The sequence below is a fragment of the Lathyrus oleraceus genome, unplaced genomic scaffold (assembly GCF_024323335.1).
Source record: "Lathyrus oleraceus cultivar Zhongwan6 unplaced genomic scaffold, CAAS_Psat_ZW6_1.0 chrUn0597, whole genome shotgun sequence".
NCBI classification, from domain to species: Eukaryota; Viridiplantae; Streptophyta; class Magnoliopsida; order Fabales; family Fabaceae; genus Lathyrus; species Lathyrus oleraceus.
The window spans coordinates 27864-46511 of NW_026112988.1; the positions used below are offsets into that span (position 1 = coordinate 27864).

The 18648-nt window shown below is 35.1% G+C and overlaps 1 long non-coding RNA gene across 2 annotated transcripts; it reads right to left on the bottom strand.

The window, feature by feature from the left end:
- Positions 1-17568: 17568 nt before the first annotated feature.
- LOC127114571 (uncharacterized) lies at positions 17569-18226 on the bottom strand. 2 transcript variants are annotated; one of them, XR_007800397.1, is made up of 2 exons: positions 18163-18226; positions 17569-18050 (listed from the first exon to the last, which is right to left on the bottom strand). It is a non-coding gene; the product is annotated as an uncharacterized LOC127114571 (long non-coding RNA). The 2 variants fall into 2 exon arrangements; XR_007800396.1 differs by having other exon boundaries at positions 17569-18081; positions 18163-18223.
- Positions 18227-18648: the final 422 nt, after the last annotated feature.

The window sequence follows — 18648 nt, forward strand, 5'->3', positions numbered from 1 at the left end:
GATGAATTAGGCTTAATGAATGTGATATTGTTGATGTACGTTGTGAGACCTTTCCATTGATATAAGGTTTGTGTGATTTGGTGGAGATTTGTTCTTGAGCATATGAATGTATGAACACATGAAGAACTTGTGAAAAATTTCCAGAAAATGAGTTTGATCCATACTTCGCGTACTGTTCATGTCATGTGGTGTTTGCGCGCGCTAGAATTTTAAACTGGAACCTGCTTCAATTCCGCTTGAGCGTCATTTCCACATATTGCCTTGCCATTTATTTTCATGTGCTTCATGTTTCACCATGCCTTATTTCACTTTTTTTTTTTTTTCTTCCACATGAAAAATTCATAACTCACAAACCACTTGTCCAAATTGAATGAAATTTTTTCCACCATTATCCTTAAGATCTCTACAATTTAATGAACATTTTTGCAAAAATTGTGCATGTGTGGATTTCTGTTTTGGCTAGGGTTTGCTCATATATGTCATTTGTTGCACCATGCTTGGTATTTTGATCATGAAATGTGATGCTTAATTGGAAATTCTTGAAATTTTACATGTGTGTTCTAGAGACCTTAATGGACATTTTGGTATGTAGTTTGTGATTTTTGCATTCCTGGATTGAGAGATATGACATGATAATCATAGGTGTGACAATTTGTGTCACACCATTTCTTGCTTAACTTCATGAATTTTGTTACCATGCCATATGAACTTGAAATGAGCTGAAATTTTGCATGTTGATGCTTAGGGATGTTAGGTTCACATGTGAATTTTTCTGGAAATTTTTGAGTGCATTTCCAATTTGATTGAGAATTTCCTTTCTGTTTGACCAAATGTGGACTTTTTGTGAGTCATGATTTTATATGTTTTGTGAAATTCTGGATATGTATTGGATGGACCTGAAATTTTGTGGAGTGATTATAGACACACTGAAGTTTGTCATGGTTTTGGTTTGGTGCACTTATCATGTTCCTACTTTGTTTTATGCTTGCTTGAAGTTGATACATGAAATTGTGCCTTGTTTGGACTTGTATGAGCATGCTTTAACTTGATGAATTTAATTGACTTGCTTCCCATCGTCCAATTGGCTTGAAATTTGGTGTGATTGATATGTAATGAATGCTGTTTAGCTGTGAATTTTTTGGAGATTTATTGAATTGTTTTGGATTGAGTTTGAATTGATTCATTTTGTTTGGTCCAATGAGCTTTGAAATGACATGTTTCGCACTATTTGCTTCATGAAATAATCTTGGTTGATGATATGAACATGAGACCAATTGGACATGTTTCTAAATTGATTGAAATTGATTTTGGATAATTTTCATGTTCTGTTTTGGGTTTTTGATCCCTATTGGACCCTAGGCTTTGTCCTAGGGTTTTGCTTCTCATGTTTGGATTGTGTTTCAGGACAAAAGGCAAATGGAATGGAGGAATTAATGCACTTGGTTTGAGTTGCTCATGTGAATGATGTTGATTAACATTAATTTTGTTTTGTAGGTGGTTTCTAATTCATTTGTGTTGAGAATTGGCTTATGCTTTGCTTGATGCATTGCTTGTGTACAGTTAACTATTTAACTTGTAATTGTTTTGTTTGACTGTTTGAGCTGAGTACTGATCATATTGGATTGATTTCAGGTACCTTAGTTGCTATAGTTCATTGTGAACTTGCTTGTGCTGTTGCTTGGTTGTATAAACCAATTGAGGTAGAATTTCTTTTCTCCATGTAGTCTGGAAGACCTGGCCTGTTACTTGGCCAGGCACCTGTCTGAAGTCCTCCTTAAGAGGCAATGCTTGTGCTTGTTTATTTTTGTCCCCAAGCAGGAAAATACCTTTGTTAAGGAAATTGGTAGACACAAGAGGTGTATAGTCCACCTCCTGCTATTCTGTTGAGTCGTCCCTTGGCTCACATCACATGTTGATGCCTTGTGGATATTAACCCAAGATCCATGTACAGTTGTACAGTTGAGTCATTGTCATAAGTGTAGAAGGGTTCCCATTTTCTGGACCCACACTTCATTGTCTAAAGCTCTCCCTGGCCAGGGATAAGAGCTGTGAGGCACACCCCTCACTTCCCTTTCATCTGGCTTCACCCTGACTCTCAATGTCAGGGTTAAGAGCTAACATCACCCTGATACAGTTGACTTGCTTTGGCAGTCTAACCCTTGTTTGAGCCACCTCTGTTTGGATATAGTGTGTGCTATTTGTGATTGTTTGCTTTGATTGTTTTGCCTGTTTAGGTTTAGCTTGCTACCTGTGCAAGTTAGGATAGAAACCATAACTTAGGGATGATATGCATGATAACATCAAGGCTCGAGTCCAGCTCCCTAGTAGTGTGTCTCCCTTTGTATCTGGTTAGAATTTCTTTCCCGTTCAGGGGAACTATGTCGCCCTGATCCTCATACCAGATGAGGTACGTAGGCAGGAGACCGTGCGAGGTCTCTCCGGGCAACCTTTTTTTCTTTTTGTGTGTGTTTGCTTGACAGTTGCTAGGCTCGAGTGCCTGACTCCTTAGTAACTTGTTGCTTGTTTCTTCTTGTGTGTCGGGATATGGATATAAGACCAGCGATTGGCTGTCCGTATCCTGATTGTGTTTGTTTGGTTTGGAAGCCGATGTAAGTCCAGCGATTGGCGTTCGGGTTCCAAGTTTGCCTGTGTTTGTGTGTGTTTGTTTCAGCGTGCGTGAGCCGAACTACGACAGCTCTGATTCTCGTTTCAGACGAGATACGTAGGCATAGGATGCGATATCCTAGCGAGCCCTCTTCCCCCTTTTCCCACCTGTGTTGTTTTCAGTGTGTGTGTGTGGTGTTTGTTTTAGCAACCTTTTCTTTCTTTTAAAGCGTGGATCCCGTCGAGTACGACGGATGCGTAGGGGTGCTAATACCTTCCCTTCGCATAACCGACTCCCGATCCCATTCTCTTTGGTCGCGAGACCATGCTTTTCCCAGGTTTACTTCGAGCGTTTCCTTTCCCTCTTTGGGATAAATAACGCACGGTGGCGGCTCTGTGTTGTTTTTGTTTCAGCCCGCCGGTTGTTTTTCGCGGATTCGACAACTGGATGCATGCATATTCCAGAAATTGCTGAACGGATAAATTTTCAAGAAATTGATTTGTTCTTAAATTGTATCACTGAGTATAATGAGGATTTAGTCGTTTTATACTGGCATTGATGGAAAATTCGAGGGTTTCAAGTTTGCATGGAATATTGGTAATAAGGTTATTGAAGTGAATGATGACATTTGGAAATCTCTATTTGAGATCTCTCCACTATCGTCTCCAAATGACCTCAAGATTACCGACACTGTGTATGCTCTAGACTATGAGTTTAGGAATTCCTTAAACCAAATGCTGATGAAACCGTTTTCACCAAATGTTGTTCAGAGCAATTTATTCCCTACCAATGTGACTACGAGTCAGTTGAAGCCTCTTGACAGGATTTTACACTGGGTTGTGACGCATATTCTGCGTCCTAAACAAGGAGGTTACTCTAGAGTGGACAAGGCCGAAGTACACCTGGCTTATGTGCTAAAACACAGAATAAAAGTGAATTGGTCGTACTACGTCGCAAGTAGGATCTTTGCTCTAAAGGAGTCGGGTAGAGGCATTGCTCTCGTTATCCCTAATTTATTCAAAATATCCTTAATAGAGCAAATGTTTCAGTTTAAGGAATTCCATATAAATCCATGACTATAAATCAAGAATTTTGTCAGAAAACATTAAGTTTGATGGGCTACACTTGGGATCGTACAGCGCGACTATACAAGACCCGTAAACCAGTTCCAGGTACTAATGTTCGGCTTGTGGAAGAATATGATGATGATGATGATGGAGACGAGGAAGAAAATAATGAAGACAACTCTCAACCTATGGAGCACGATCAACAAGTCACTGACCATGGTGATTGGCTTGGTCCTACTCCTGGACAACGTTCATCCGATAACCAAGGCTGGGGAGAATGGAAACACACTGGATAGACTAGCAATCGTTCATCCTATATGCCTACACCCTCTCTCAACCTGAAAATTCTGAAGTGATTGAAATATTGAGAAACATGCAAATACAACAGCAAAATTTTGCTACGCTTCAAGAGGAGAGATTCACGGCCTTGCAGGATCAGCTTCAGATTCAAGGTGACAACTTTGCATCTTTTGCTTCCATCCAAGAGGAACGGTATTCGAACCTAAGGAGTCAAATCCAAACCCACAATGACAACTTCAATTCTTTTTCCTCCACCATCATGCAAAGGATTGATAGCACTCATCGCGCTCTCGCAGGATCCGTAAATATGCTTAACGCGAACGTCAGTGACTTAACCAACCTCTACGAAGAAGACAATCATTCGTGCCCCCTTACGGCTATAGAGGCAGAAATGACCCGTCCCGAGGAAGACGACCTTAGATGATTGTTTAATTCAATGCATTTCTATTTCCCTATGATTGCATGTTATTGTAGTTACTTATTTGTCTTAAAGTTTTTGTTGAACAATTATTGTAATCTTATTTACTTATTTTGTTTTGCTCCATGAAATATTTATGCATATACTTCCATTGACTTCATGTTATGTGCAAGGTTGTTGATGTCTATATGTTGCAAAGTCACTGACTAAGTGATTATGAATATTTTTACTTCATGTTGACTGTTTCGTTGTTTCTTTTTAATGTTGACAAAGGGGGAGAAGTAATGGAAACAAACACAATAGCTAGCAGATTTAGCAGATGGATAATAGCAGAATGTTTGAAGGTATGCATAAAATCAAGGGGAAGATGCCTATCAAAGTACGCGTTTGTGCCACGGTTTGCCATCATCAAAAAGGGGGAGTATGTGAAGGCAAATATGCCTAGTCCTTATTTTAATGTTGTCAAACCTTTCTAATCGCCCACAACGTGTACTTTGGACAATATCATCATATCATAGAATGCATTCATCCTCTAACATGTTCAAAATATAGGTTCAACGTGTCCAAACATATAGGAGCATATCATAGATGTGAATCATACACTTGATTATAGTAAATATCCTAGGTTCATAAGAGATTGGTTTAAATTGGTCAAAATACATCTCAAAACTCATTTTTGGGAGTTTAAGAACTGTGAGTCAACTCATGACTCGGAGCAAAACTCTCGGGTCTGAACAGGTCAAGTCACAGGTCAACTCAATCCTGGGAAACCTGAATGAGTCAATTCATCCACTTATTGCGTCGACTTATTGCCTATTTTCATTTGAACCATGTAGTCACGGGTATGACCAGGTCGAGTCATAGGTCGACTCAACCCTGGAAAAAACTTTATTTGAGTCGACTCATCCCCTGTTTGAGTCGACTCATCGCCTGTTTTATTTGAATAATTTACCTCGAGGTCGATACAGGTCAAGTGGCCTGTATGAACAGGTCGAGTGGCCGCTGCTTAGACTTAATTTTCTACTGTGTAACTTTGCAAAATAATTATGTTATGTTTGTTATTTGGTCCATGCATCATATAAATAATTAAGTGTCTCTTCTTCAACATTGAACAAGAAAAGTGAAAGAAATACACCAAAGCACTCATCATCTTCATTCTTCATTGCATTTCTTAATAATCACACATAATAATCTTTGTTGAGCATTTTGCATTGCTGCTGTGATAACGTCCAAATAAGATTGGGTTAATCTTAGTTTGGGTTGAGGTTTTGTGTGGGTTTTTTTTGAATAAAACCATTGGGGTTTTGTCCTCCAAGAATTGGGGATTTTTGCACTAACCTTTGCTTCGCAGATTCAACCGAGTGAAAAGTCTGAAGAACGGAAGGTTCGGTCAAACAAAGTAACCGGAGGATTGTGAAGAAAGCTTAGGGTGAAAGCGACTTGCGCTCGAAATCAGTCGAGCTGAAGTTTTGGAGAACGTGGCTTTCTTACAATAAGGATGCGGTAACCGGAGGTATGTTAGAAGCGCTTGAAGGAATTGGTTCAACTCAAATTAAGGGGAGAGAATAGGATAGTATCTGCAATAACTCTAGGGGTTGATTGGTGGTGATTATTTGTTCTCTTGTATTGACTTTGCAACGTGTTAATAAAAACATCTCAATTCTAAATTTAGAATTAAGGGCAGACGTACCCTAAGCGAGGACGATAGGGGAACTGCCTCAACAAATCCGGTCTTCTTCTCTCTATCTCTTAACTCTTTAAATTCTGCATTAATTACGTTTTGTGTGAAATTAATAGTAAAATCCATATTGCTTGATTGTTATGCATAGTAACTGTTCGATAAATTGTTGCTATCACTTTGATTGCAACTGAGTAAAATTCTGCACATTCAATTTGAGTGAAATTGAAACTTGGTGTGGAGTGCACACCAAGTGTTCGATAAAATTAATCTCACACAAACTTAGTAATATTTTACTTGATCTCTTATTGTGTTTAAGAATTATTAGAGGTAACGATATCAAGGATTATAGTGGTTGATCGATTGATTTAGATAGTGATTGATAATCTCTATCTTAGTAATTCCATTTGGTTTTACGCATATCTGATATTTCCATTAAGGGATCGTTTAGACGATTAAAATCTAGGGTGCTTCCGCAACCGTTGAAAACATTTTTAAAAAGCGCTAAATTTCAAAAATTGATCTATTCAACCCCCCTTCTAGATCGGTACTATCGTCTAACATGGTCCTCTCATGGAAGACTGGATTTGAAACAATGTGCAATGCAACTCGATTATCACAAATAAGTGTCATTGGCCTTACTTCTTCAATTTGAAGTTCCTTGAGCAACTGTTTTAACCAAATAAGTCCACATGTTGTCATTGCCATGAATCTATACTCTGCATCGGCGCTTGATCTTGCAACTACATTTTGTTTCTTACTTTTCCAGAGTATAAGGTTTCCTGCAACAAATACACAATACTCAGAGGTGGATCATCTATCAATGAGTTATCCTGCTCAATTAGCATAGGAGTGTCCAACTATCTGAGTATGTCCTTTGTCTTCATATACGAGACGTTTTCCTAGAACACATTTGATGTATCTCAGTTTCTGGATAATAGCTTTCATGCGTTCCTATCAAGGGGAATTTAAGAACTGGTTTACCACACTAACTGCAAAAGAAATGTTCGGACGAGTGACGGTGAGATGATTCAACTTTCCAACTAATCTCCTATATCTTCCTGGATCAGATAAAGGCTCCCCCTGATTTGATAGAAGTTTGACACTTGGATCCATAAAAGTATCAGCTGGTTTAGCATTCAACAACCCCGTTTCTTCCAAAATATCCATAGCATATTTCCGCTAGGAAATCACCAAACCATCTTTAGATTGGACCACCTCAATTTCCAAGAAGTAGCGCAGTTTACCAAGATCTTTTGTCTGAAATTGATTCGAGAGATGTTATTTCACCTGGAGTATTCCCTGTTGATCACTACCCGTTATGACGATATCATCTACATACACAATAAGATAGATGCACCCTTGGAATGAGTGACGATAAAAAACAAAATGGTCAGCTTCGCTGCAGACCATACCAAACTGTTGTACTACAGTGTTGAATCTGCCAAACCAAGCTCGGAGATTGTTTAAGACCATAAAGAGACCTGTGTAGCCTACAAACCATATTCGATGACTCCCCTTGAGCAACAAACCCAAATGGTTGTTCCATATATACTTCCTCTTCAAGATCACTGTATAAAAAGACATTTTTGATGCCAAGTTGATGAAGAGGCCAATGCCGAATGGTTGCAATGGCTAGAAGAAGTCTGACATATGTCATCTTGGCTTCAGGCGATAAGGTATCACTATAATCCAAATAAAAAATCTGAGTGTATCCTTTGTCTACCAAGCGAGCTTTAAACTGATCGATCTTATCATCTGGTCCAACCTTCACTGTATAAAACCAACGACAACCTACTAAAGATTTCCCAGGGTGAGATAATGCTTCACCTGAAGTTTTAGGAATAGAAACAGAAGACAAAGAAGACAAACAAGTATTTAGTGTGCCAGGTTCCCTGGAATGATGGGGAATAATGACATATGGGACTTCCGAAAGATGTGTGTGAGTGCTTTCCTAAAGGGGTTTCGGAATTACTTGGTTGGACTCTAAATATGGAATAGACTCAAAGAAGGTAACATCGGCTGATACGAGGTATCGTTGTAGAGTAGGTGAATAACAACGATAACCCTTTTGGGATCGGTGATAACCAAGAAAGATACACTTGAGTGATTGAGCTGATAGTTAATCAAGTCCAGAAGAGATATTGTGTACAAAACATGTTAACCCGAAGACTCGAGGAGGAATTGGGTGAAGGGGAAAGTATGGAAACAAGATTGAATGTGGGATTTTATTATTAAGGACAAATGAGGGCATTCGATTTATAAGGTAACATGCCGTGAGCACGGCATCTCCCCAAAATCAGAGAGGAACATTACCATGAAGAAGTAGTGTCCGAGTGATTTCTACAAAATGTCAATTTTTGCTTTCGGCTGTCCCGTTTTGTTGAGGTGTATGAGGGCAAGATGTTTGATGGAGAATACCATTGGATGATATAAAATTTTGAAATTGTTGGGATAAATATTCATATGCATTGTCACTTCTTAACGTACGAATAGACAAACCAAATTGGATTCTTATTTCCCGATAAAATTGTTCAAAAATAGAAAACAATTCAGATGTGTTCATTAAAAATAGCCACGTGCAACGTGAAAAATCATCAATAAAAGTTACAAAATACATATACTCAAAAGTAGACTCAGTACACGAGGGATCCCAAACATCGGAGTGAACTAAAGCAAAAGGGGACGAGTCCGTTTATTGACTCGATCGAAAAAGTGACTACGAATATGTTTCTCTAACTGACAAGACTCACAATGTAAAGTGGATAATTTAGATAAACTAGACACCAATTTTTATAGTTTGGGAAGACTTGGATGACCTAACTACGCATGTATAGTGAGTGGAGAATTTATGGTGGAGCATGTGGTAGATGACGTAAAGAAGTAGTAGATGCCTTGAGACTCACATCTGACGTCAATCGTCTGTCCCGAAGTTTGATCCTGCAAGGTAACGTTACTGTTAGTAAAGGTGATAAAACAATTAAGGGACCGAGTTAAACAACTGACTGACAGTAAATTAAATGGGAAATTAGGTACGTATAGGATAGAAGTAGCAGAGAGAGTTGGTAGAATTTGAATAATGTCAATCCCTTGAGATCGAATTTGAGAACCATTTGCGGCAGTTATACTAGGTAAGAAACCAGAGGTAGAGAGGGAAGAGAAAAGATCTTTATTATCGGTAACATAATCAGACTCACAAGAATCGAGGACCCAAGGACTAAGAGGGGATGATTGAGAGAAGCAAATAGATGAATTACCAGTGTGCGCAACCGAAACCGTGGAACCAGAGTTCTAATTAGTCTGACACCACAAGAGAAAATCCTCGTAGCTTGGCGTAGAGTTCTAAAGAGAATGTGAAGTCTGCAGAGTGTTTGGGTGATCGATTAATGCAACTTCCAGCAACGGTCAATAGTATGCCCAAGCTTGTTATAATGGTAACACTTGGGATGAGGTTTGGATATGGATGACCTTCCTTGAAAGCGATTATGATTGTTGCCAAGAGATACAAGGGCAACAGTGTCACATGGTGTCAGAGCAGCAACAGATGGAGGTGAAACCGGACCAAAAGAATATGGTGTAGCCAAGCAAAACAGTTGTTCACTAACTGTATCATAGTTAAGAATAGTAGTACCTGATAAAAGTTGGTTACCAACGGACTCAAGCTTTGATGGTAGTCCGATAAGTGCATGATCATAAAAAATTTACTCTATTGTTCGGCATGAGTTATTGCGTCTTTCGCATAAGGCATTAAGGTGGTGTAATTTGTTTTCAAAGCATCAAGTTTACTCAAATAGGCTTGCATATCCATATTCCCCACCTTCAGAGTGTTGATTTTGCGGATGACACTATATAGACAACGAACATCGTTGAAGAAGACTTTTTTTGGCCTTTTCCCAAACCTCATAGCAAGTGGAGAAGGCTTGGTATTGTGCTTGGAGATTAGGTGTTATGGAAAACCATAGCACAATGCACAGCGACGCATCGATTTCCTTCCATTTAGCAAGTTCGGCGACGGGGACATCATCCACTTTTGTTAAGTAATCTTCCTATCCCTAACCATAAAACCACATTTTGACAGCACCGACCCATATGTTGTAGTTTGATGAGCCGGTTAGCTTTTCACATGGCATAAGGGGAACTTTGGTAAACGAATCACTGAAACAAGAATCAGTGTCTCCCATGGCTTGGACAACAAAAAATAGAGTAAAATCAGGGTTGTTTGGATTGGAGCACCGTTTTCCGTGAGTCAAAAAGTAAAACGGAGGCCGGATCTAGAACGGGGGGCAAGGTGAGTAAGTCATCGGAAAAATGGTCGGAATCAACCGTTGGCACGCGCGGGGAAGCGGCGGCGCGTGAGGCCCACGCATAAGGAGACGAGCGGCGCGTGGGGGCGTGCGCGGGTGACTGACGGCAGGAAAAAGGACGACGGACGGATTGGAGGGTGGCGAGTCGCATGGTGGGATCGATTTTCCGAAACGTCGCCGGAAGTTTTGCTGGAACAGTAACGACGGTAGTGTGGTTACAGGAGAATTGTGAAAAGTAATAGGCAAACCAGAGCGATAACACGGTTTGTAAAAAAAAAATCTCACCGGAAGAAAGAATTGTCTCTTAATAGGCTCTGGATACCATGTCGAAATAAACGAGACTAAGAGACATTTAGATTAAACCGTGTGTTGAATAGCACAGCAAAAGATGATTTATATAGGAAAAAATACAAATCGTGGTAATAATTACATAGATATCCTACTCTATTCTAAAATATACTAGGGAATATTCTATTCATATATATATATATATATATATATATATATATATATATATATATATATATATATATATATATATATATATATATATATATATATATATATATATATATATATCAACCGTATATGACAGCAATGTGTTTGGATGAAAGAAAATGTGATAGATAAGTGAATTTCGAATCTAGACTCAGTGGTAATCGGTTACTAGTAGTTGGTAATCAGTTACTTGTGAAAAAAATGAGTTTTGGGGCTATTTTTCGTGTCTGTAACCGGTTACCACTATTGTGTGAAGAAATGCATAATTGAAATTGGCATAACTTGAGTTTTGTAACTCGGTTTGCGACGCGGTCGGAAGCATTGGAACGCTAGCACCGAGAGCTATAACATAGTGGAACTTTCATTGTTCTTATTCCACTTCAATTCCCCATTTGGTCCAGTTACCCCCACCATAGGATGTCGGACGTGCACTTACCATGTGGCATGTAAATGGTATAGCTTAGGTGAAACAGGTTTAGGGAAAGCTTCATATAACACTCAATTAACTTAGAGGGCTATGACATAGTGGGAGTTGTGTTCTTAACTTCCACTATGTTTTCCTTGATTTGTCCGTTGTGTTCTGTTCTGAACAATCGGGTGTGCGCTCTATTATACGGATGTAGTGAATGAACGGGCTCGAGCTTATAGGCGTATACTATTCGAAATTCACTAGTATAATCGGTAATGAACATGTGTGTAATTATTCTCTGAAATGGTTAATGGTGAGAATAAATTATGGGTTGAATAATTACATGTTAACCATAGTGAGGTGTCCTGTCAGTGGACGAACTCGTGAATACTACTCTTGTCGATAGGTCGATAGAGGATTGGAATCTACCGTAGTGTAATTCCGCCATTATTCCTACCGTGGGAAAGGAATGAGCGTAACCTCATTTTCTTCGTACTTTAAAGTAAGACTAGATAAGGATAAGGAATTCTCCGTCGAGAGATTTTCTCCGTTCTCCTGTAGGATATGGAATCCCCGTATTTAGATTTCATCGTGTCTGCTTCTACAGGATAAGGAATGACCAAGAAGGCATTCCTCAGTCTATGTTCTCCTATAGGATATGGAATTCTCGTATTTGGATTCTACCGTGTCTGCAGCTACATGATAAGGAATGGCCATGAAGGCATTCCTCAGTTCTCCTTATCTGGGCAGCGGGTCTGAGATATCAATGAGGGTATCATACAGTGTATATAACACGTAGTTCCCTTTGTTTATCGGGCATAGAGGATAGTATACCGTATACTCACGAGTTGTGTAAAGATGTGTCTGCTTCGATGGTAGTATCTTAGTAGAGTACGAGTGTGTAGTACATTAATCTATCTAAGATCAATATACCCTATAGATTCGAGTGAACTCATAAGATAGGAGGGCTCACTGAGATTTAGTAATCTCACCCCAATGTTGTTGCTTATTTTTAGGTATGCTTTAGAAGATGGAGGATTTGCGAGAAGACTCAAAGATCGAAAGTCTTGGTGACTGATGGTTATCTTTCTGCTGCACTACCTAGTTATTTGTTTTGAAACACCTGATGTACTATTTCTTATGTGTTGTACATATTGTTATAATAATTTTTAAGGTGTCATTTATTTTATGAGTTTCAGTATCAAAATTAACATTTTATGTAATATGATCCTAGGCAGTGTTACGTGAGGTATTTTCAAAGACCACCCATTGATTGAACGATTGAAAGAGAAAAAAAAATAGAATGTATTAAACACAAGCCCACAAGCTAAACAAGAAAAGGAAGAAAAACAAAAAATATACCAATTAATTTTATTAATATTTTATTTATTTTTTGTTTGATACTTATGAACTATTGGGGTTATTATTTTATTGAAATTTTGTTCAGCCTAACATAATTATTATTATTATTATTATTAATATTATTATTATTATTATTATTATTTTTATTACTATTATTACTATTATTATTATTATTAATTTTTTATTATTATTTTTATTATTATTTATTTTATTTATATTTAAAAAATATCTTTTCTAACTTAAATAGATTAATTTTGTTAAATAAAATTTTCACTATTAAGATGCATTTAAAAAAGATTAATTTGTTAAATAAAATTTTCACATAAAAAATTTATTCTATATAATATTTTAAAAACTGGTAATTATTTATATCCTTAAAGGATGATTTTTAAAAATGCATTAAACATAACTTTAATTTTATATATAATATTTATTTGAAAATCTCTTATTCAATAATTAATACCAAATCAAATACTCTCTCCTTCCTAAAATAATTATCACATTTTTAATATTATTTATAACAAAATAATTGACTTATTTTTAGTTTTCAATGAAATTTTAGTCCTTTCATGTATCCCTCAATTAATACCTATAATTTATTATGAGAAATGCTCATATGATATTAATTTATACACTCACAACCGTATTTTATACAATAAATACATACTTATTATTTTTTTAATAATCTTTTCTCACATTGTATATGTGCAATACTAAAAGAGTTGTATCGGTACGGTATAGTTCGCATACAATGTAATAAATTGTTATCAGCGTAGCAATACTCATTTACTATTTCTCTCGCATTATATTAATATTAATTAAAATACACCAATATATAATTAGGATAAATTGATAAAATTAATATTCTCTTTTTTATTTATTATATTTTTTTAATTTATGTAAAAATATTAATTATGACATTTATTTTGAGATAGAGTGAGTAACACTCGAATGAGTCATTAAAACTCTTAATGACTCTTTGGATCAGATTTTCTAACTAGTAAGCAAACACATATGAGGAATCCAACCATTTCTTTTTAACATTCTATTAGTACTTTACGTGGAATTTATTTTCAAAATGAGAGACCCATGTAGCGATTTATATGGATCAGTTTGGATTGAATTTAGTCAAAATCATGACTCAACTCATACATAGTATATTAGTTTGGGTGAGGTAAAATAATCACTCACAACATCATTAAGCCGATTTGGATAAGACCACAAATTTATGGGTTGAATTGAATTGGATAGTGGGTTATCCAAAAAAAATATTCCTAATATAATTATAAATGATTTGTCACATTTTTTTCTAAATAAATAATTGTACCTATTATCATTTTTTTAAAACATCAAACAAAAAAATTCATTATAAGCACATTTAAAAAAAAATCAAAGTTACGTTATAGTAATATCAAGAATTTATAAAATATTTATAACTTACAAAAATTAGCACCAAAATAATCAAATTCCAACCTCTTAAATAAATTAAAATTATTATTTATAAAATAAATGATATTCAAAAGGTTGTAATTGAAGCAATCAAAATTAATGACATCAATGTCATTACTTATCAAAATATAAAAAATAGTCATTCAACAACCCGTGGATTTTGTAGATTGGATATGAATTTATCCATAATTCAATTATTTTAAATGATTTTTTATCTTTAAAAATTGTATTCCCTGAGTGATCCGATCCAACCATTTTTTTTATCAGTTTGAATGAATTTTATTAAATTTATTGAATTTATCCCACTCATATAGACCCCTAAACCATGTATGTTTTAACCCATAAGAGTATTAAAGAGAGGGATAGAAAGAGAATGTTCCAATAACTCCTCTACCGATATTAATCATCATCAAAACTAAATCATACTAAGCAAAAGAAATTGTTTTACTTCTTCATTTCTGATTTCTATTCTTTCTACTCACCACCACCCTCTTTCCAACAAAAACTCACTTGCACCGTACTACCCAATCTCAAAATGATGAAGCCAAATTCAGCACCACTCACACCCTCTAACACAACAAATTTTTTAACAATCTAAATTTTGATTTAAAACTTCTTTTTAAAGAACCTGGTGGAGATGAAGAAGTTATTGTAAACTCTATGTTTCCTGATAAATACTCATTACACATCAAACATATAGATTTAGATACCCTTGTATTTTTATTTATTTATAAAATCTCTATTCATGAAGAAATCCCCATTTTTATGATATCTTAGTTTGAAACTAATATCTGAATCCTAATTTTACGAGAAATTGCATCAGATTCTAGATTTTGATGTCAAAGATTTTATAAGGAATTGCACATGATTCCACTCTTATGGTCGAATTTCTCAAAGATTTTGTTTTTTTTGTATGGTAATAAGGTTGTTAAAATAATTCAAGATTGTGAAGACTCTGAGTTTGCCGTCATTTGCTTTTGGGCTTTTGTTGGTGATGTTGATTTTCAATTTGTTATGTTTCTTGAATGCTTTTGGAATTTTAATTCAAGGTTGTTAAAATATAGTATTAATAGTATTCAATTATAAATACTAAACTAGCAATTTCTTCATAATAGATTTAAACATACCTAAAAGAAAAAACATCTTTTTGAATATGCAATTAGTACTTCAGCTAGTATGGAAGGTGGTTCTCAACTCTATGCGATTAATCCAGTACATTAGCAATTTTCTAATAAACTCTATGCTTGAATAGTCCAATACATTAGCAATTTTCTAATAACAAATTAAATTAAATAACATGTCCACAGACACTTTTTTTTTCTCTTGGAGTTGAATATTTTGTCCTAATCTCTATGATAATGATAAGTCATAAAAATTAATTAAGGTGAGTTCGGATAAACGGGTTTACAGAATAAAAATCTAATACATGAATCAATTATCATCGGATTTAACTGATTTGATTCGATTTTAGTCCGATTTTATTTCAAATTAAAAGAAGGAAGTTTTACCTCATACCCTTACATTTATCCCTATACCCCTACATTTCATAAAAATATCTATTTTATCATTATGTATTTTAAACTAATTTATTATTCTATTTTTAATTTTTTTTTGAAAAAAAAATTGTGTACCAAAAGACTTTACAAAAGAGTTCCGATAGTCATTTTTCAAGCATTTTTTAAATATTTTTTTGTATACCGAAACATTTTGCAAAAGAATTCCGGTAGTCAATTTTTGTGTACCGGAAGACTTTGTAAAAGAGTTCCGGTAGTCATTTTTCAAGTATTTTTTAAAATATTCTTGTGTACCGAAAGACTTTGGAAAAGGGTTTCGAAAGATAATTTTTATTTATCGAAAGACTTTGCAAAAAAATTCCGGTAGTCATTTTTCAAGCATTTTTTAAATATTTTTTTTTGTATCGGAAGACTTTGGAAAAGAGTTCCGGTAGTCAATTTTTGTGTACCGGAAGACTTTGCAAAAGAGTTCCGGTACTCATTTTTCAAGCATTCTTTTAATTTTTTTTATATACCGAAAGACTTTACAAAAGAGTTTCGGTAGTCAATTTTTGTAAAATCTTCCGATACACATAAAAAAATTTAAAAAATACTATCGAAACTCTTTTGCAAACTCTTCCAATACGCAAAATAAAATTTAAAAAATATCTAAAAATAAAATAATAAATTAGTTAAAGAATAAAATTGATACTTTTTATAAAATAAAGGGGTACATGGATAAATGTAGGGGAATAAATTAAAGATTTCCTAAAAGAAATGTTAGGTCCAAACAATCCAGTATAGTTCGAATTTACCCGACCCACTTAACACCCCTAATAACAAGAGTAATAAATACTATTAATATAATGATTAACACTCAAACAAAACAAAAAATATATATATAATATATATATATATATATATATATATATATATATATATATATATATATATATATATATAATATATACTTGGGTCATAACATGGAGATAAAAAGTGCAACTTCTAAATGGCGGACAAAAATCCTTTAGTCCAGGTGTGCCACCATAATAACGTGCTTGTATAGTTCATTGTTAATATGCATAAGTGATACGTACATGTTTTGGTTGCACAAGTGATTTTGACTATTGGATATATTTATTCATTCATATGAATTCTCAACACATTATTCTTTCATTTTAACTCTGGTGCATATATTAACAATGACATATATCATTCATTCGTCACCCCTACTCACAGGCATCACAGTTTTTTGCCCACGTGAACTATGTCTCTCTCAAATAAAGAGACTTTCTAAATCCACCTTCAGTCACCGGAGTGTTTCCTGGAAACATGTTTCTGGTAGTATATTTTGACAGAAAATACACTGAAAAACACGCTTCCAACAATATATTTTGATAGATTTAAGCATATTGGGATAATACAATGTTAAAATACACTGTAATTATGCTTGCAGCAAGCCATTGCTTACACTCTGCCTCTTACTGTAAAACACTTTCGGTATGTAAAAATACAGAAACCGAAATATCACAAAGCAAGCCATTGCTTACACTCTGCCTCTTGCTGTAAAACACTTTCGGTATGTAAAAATACAGACACCGAAATATCACAATAACAAAGTTAACAAACATTTACTAAATGTTACATCACTAACCCAAAATTCCAGATTACAGAATAGCTGTACTCACCAATAATTGTATACCAATATCTCATTGGGTTTCTTTAAACAGAAACGAGTATATATGTATAGAATTTATTCATTTGTTCCTTATTGAATGATGACTACTGCCCAATAAATAGAAGAGGGCCTAAAAGAGATATATTATAACATACTTGAGCCGAGGGTAGGTTCATGTGATTATTCATAATTATAATAAAACTGTTCTTTCTTCACTGGCTTTCATCTAAAGTACCTACAAGGCATTTCTCCAGTAAGAATTCGGCGTTAACCCAAGCATGGTATTTATCTGTCAAAGGAATTAAGGGAAAGGCTGCAAGAAATTATTCAAGAATATAAACTTAAGAAACAACTGAAAGTTCAACTCCAATTTCTAAATAATATATATTTGGGTCATAATTCCAATTCCTCAGGTGAAAAATAACTGTGTACATTTGGATGAGCAGTGAGTTTGGATTTTGTTGAAGTGTAGCTTCTGCCTACATCGTGGTGGCTCACCATGATTTTGCCATTCTCACCGCAAATCCAAGCGCATGCTAAGACATGAGAAAACATGTAAGAAGCATTTATCAAGCTTAACTACCACACCAAATGCAATGCATGCAGAGATCTTTTCAAAGAGAGTGAAGAAACTAAAAGCTATAATTCCAATTATGGTAACATTAGAAAATAGAAACAGACAAATGAAGTAGGCTCACAAACTTAAATCATACAGTAGGGGAATAACAAAAAGGATACTGAATAGAGATGTGCAATCTTTTCCCACAGTTTTCATCAACATATCAACACCTGATTTTTCACCAACCAAATGCATATATAACTTTAACGAAAACAGTGTCAAGTGTCAAGAATAATAATAAAATGTCATATATGAACATGATGATTGAGCTGATAGCTGTACCTCCAGGGTGAAACTTCATATATGGTGATATATTGTAAACACGGCCTTTTAATACAGTCCATATTTCGCCTTCTAATTTATGTTTTCTTACTTCATCCATAGATATAAGTCTTCTGTTTGACTGTCCTTTTAGACCTGGATCAACAAAGATGATGTTAATAAATAGCATCACCTTTTATCCTTAAAATTATGTAATGAAAAGAACTATTATGTTCACAGAAACAAGTGATAACCGAAAACTTGACATACATATACTATATGCAATTAGCATCTTTCAAGTATAGTAAAACTTTTTTGTCAGACATAGAGTTCAGTATAGTAAAAGAATATAGCTTGAAGTAGAAACAATTTGCCTAAATGGACAAGAAAAATAAGATTATTTACTTCCGACAGTGTAATACCCCAAACTTAACTAAAAGGTACTTAATATTCTATTTTGATGAGGATTAGTGTCAAGTATTGGGAGTTAGAAGATAAATTGGATTA